The sequence below is a fragment of the Triticum aestivum genome, chromosome 2A, assembly GCF_018294505.1.
Source record: "Triticum aestivum cultivar Chinese Spring chromosome 2A, IWGSC CS RefSeq v2.1, whole genome shotgun sequence".
In the NCBI taxonomy this organism is placed as follows: Eukaryota; Viridiplantae; Streptophyta; class Magnoliopsida; order Poales; family Poaceae; genus Triticum; species Triticum aestivum.
Genome location: NC_057797.1, coordinates 776,382,308 through 776,385,921, shown reverse-complemented (window position 1 = coordinate 776,385,921; position 3,614 = coordinate 776,382,308).

Here is a 3,614-nt window from a genome sequence, read left to right as displayed (position 1 = left end):
ATCAACCTTACATCTTTTAGCATTCACACTATGAATATGTGTAACATCACGTTTGAGATTCAATAAGAATAAACCATTGACCAGCGGGGCATGACCATAAAACATATCTCTCATATAAATAGAACAACCATTATTCTCAGATTTAAATGAGTAGCCATCTCACATTAAACGAGATCCAGATACAATGTTCATGCTCAAAGCTGGCACTAAATAACAATTATTGAGGTTTAAAACTAACCCCATAGGTAAATGTAGAGGTAGCGTGCCGACGGACGATCACATCGACCTTGGAACCATTCCTGACGCGCATCATCACCTCATCCTTCGCCAGTCTCCGTTTATTCCGCAGCTCCTGTTTTGAGTTACAAATATGAGCAACCGCACCGGTATCAAATACCCAGGAGCTACTACGAGTGCTGGTAAGGTACACATCAATAACATGTATATCATATATACCTTTGGTATTGCCGGCCTTCTTATCCGCTAAGTACTTGGGGCAGTTCCGCTTCCAGTGACCGTTTCCCTTACAATAAAAGCACTCAGTCTCAGGCTTGGGTCCATGCTTTGGCTTCTTCCCAGCAACTGGCTTACTGGGCGCGGCAACTCCCTTGCCGTCCTTCTTGAAGTTCTTCTTACCCTTGCCATTCTTGAAACTAGTGGTTTTATTGACCATCAACACTTGATGTTCCTTTTTGATCTCCACCTCCGATGATTCAGCATTGAATATACCTCAGGAATGGTTTTCTCCATCCCCTGCATATTGAAATTCATCACAAAGCTCTTGTAGCTAGGTGGGAGCGACTAAAGGATTGTGTCAATGACCGCGTCATCCGGGAGATTAACTCCCAGCTAAGACAAGCGGTTGTGCAACCCAGACATTTTGAGTATGTGCTCGCTGACAGAACTATTCTCCTCCATCTTACAACTGTAGAACTTGTTGGAGACTTCATATCTCTCGACTCGGGCATGAGCTTGGAAAAACCATTTTCAGCTCTTCGAACATCTCATATGCTCCGTGCTGCTCAAAACGCTTTTGGAGCCCCGGTTCTAAGCTGTAAAGCATGCCGCACTTGAACCAGGGAGTAATCATCACTACGCGACTGCCAGGTGTTCATAACGTCTTGAGTTGCTGGGAAAACAGGTGCTTCACCTAGCGGTGCTTCAAGGACATATGCTTTCTTGGCAGCTATGAGGATGATCCTCAAGTTACGGACCCAGTCCGTATAGTTGCTACCATCGTCTTTCAGCTTGGTTTTCTCTAGGAACGCGTTGAAGTTGAGGGAAACATTAGCGTGGGCCATTTGATCTACAAGACATATATTGTAAAGATATTTAGACCAAGTTCATGAAAATTAAGTTCATCTAATCAAATTATTTAATGAACTCCCATTCAGATAGATACCCTCTAGTCATCTAAGTGATACATGATCCGAATCGACTAGGCCGTGTCCGATCATCACGTGAGATGGACTAGTCATCAACGATGAACATCTCCATGTTGATCGTATCTACTATGCGACTCATGTTCGACCTTTTGGTCTGTCGTGTTTCGAGGCCATGTATGTACATGTTAGGCTCGTCAAGTCAACCTAAGTGTTTTGGATGTGTAAATCGGGCTTACACCCGTTGTATTCGAACGTTAGAATATATCACACCCGATCATCACGTGGTGCTTCGAAACAACGAACCTTCGCAACGGTGCATAGTTAGGGGGAACACTTTCTTGAAATTTTAGCGAGGGATCATCTTATTTATGCTACCGTCGTTCTAAGCAAATAATATGTGAAAACAAGATAAACATCACATGCAATCAAATAGTGACATGATATGGCCAATATCATTTTGCTCCTTTTGATCTCCATCTTCAGGGCGCCATGATCATCATCGTCACCGGCATGACACCATGATCTCCATCATCATGATCTCATGAAGTTGTCTCGCCAACTGTTACTTCTACTACTATGGCTAACGGTTAGCAATAAAGTAAAGTAATTACATGGCATTTTCATTGACACGCATGCCATACAATAAATTAAGACCAACTCCTATGGCTCCTGCCGGTTGTCATACTCATCGACATGCAAGTCGTGATTCCTATTACAAGAACATGATCAATCTCATACATCCCATATATCATTCATCACATCCTTTTAGGCCATATCGCATCACACGACATATGCTGCAAGAACAAGTTAGACGTCCTCTAATTCTTGTTGCAAGTTTTTACGTGGCTGCTATAGGTTTCTAGCAAGAACGTTTCTTACCTACGCCAAAACCACAACGTGATATGCCAATTTTTATTCACCTTCATAAGGACCCTTTTCATCGAATCCGATCCGACTAAAGTGGGAGAGACCATTACCCGCTAGCCACCTCATGCAACTAGTGCATGTCAGTCGGTGGAACCTGTCTCACATAAGCGTACGTGTAAGGTCGGTCCGGGCCCGCTTCATCCCACGATGCCGCCGAATCAAGATAAGACTAGTAACGGCAAGTAAATTGACAAAATCAACACCCACAACATCTTGTGTTCTACTCGTGCATAGAAACTACGCACAGACCTAGCTCAGATACCACTATTGGGGATCGTTGCAGAAATTAAAAAATTTCTACGCATCACCACGATCAATCTATGGAGAGACTAGCAACGAGAGAGAGGAGTGCATCTTCATACCCTTGAAGATCGTGAGACGGAAGCGTTACAAGAACGCGGATGAAGGAGTCGTAGTCGCAGAGATTCAGATCGCGGTTGATTCCGATCTAAGCGCCGAACAATGGCGCCTCTGCGTTCAACACATGTAAGCACGGGGCCGTCTCCTCCTTGATATAGCAAGGGGAAAGGAGAAGTTGGGGAAGAACTCCGGCAGCACGACGGTGTGGTGGTGGAGTTTGCAGTTCTCCGGCAGGGTTTCGCCAAGCCTAACGGAAGGAGGAGGAGGTGTTGGGAAGGGGAGAGGGCTATGCGCAGGGAAAGGTGTTGCTTGCCCTCCCTCCCCCTTCTTTTATAGGGCGAAGGGGAAGGGGGCCGGCCCCTCTAGATGGGAGTCTAGAGGGGGGGGCCGGTGGCCAAGGGGAGGGGGGCTTGCCCCCCAATGCCAAGGGGGAGCCCCCCTTAGGGTTTCCCCCAAACCCTAGGAGATGGGCCCTTAGGGGCGATGGCGCCCAGCCCACTTAGGGACTGGTTTCCCCTTCCACATACAGCCCATAGGGCCCCTCGGGGCGGTGGACCCTCCCGGTGAACCTCCGGAACCCCTTCGGTGGTTCCCGGTTACAATTATTGGTAAACCCCCGAGTATTCCGGACCGTCATTGATGACTTCCCCATATATAAATCTTCACCTCCGGACCATTCCGAACTCCTGGACGTCCGGGATCTCATCCGTGACTCCCAACAACTTCGTAACCACATACTATTTCCCATAACAACTCTAGCGTCGACCGAACCTTAAGTGGTGTAGACCCTATGGGGTTTAGGAACCATGCTAGACATGCCCGAGACACCTCTCCGGCCAATAACCAATAGCGGGATCTAGATACCCATGTTGGTTCCCACATGTTCCACGATGATCTCATCGGATGAACCACGATGTCGAGGATTCAATCAATCCCGTATAC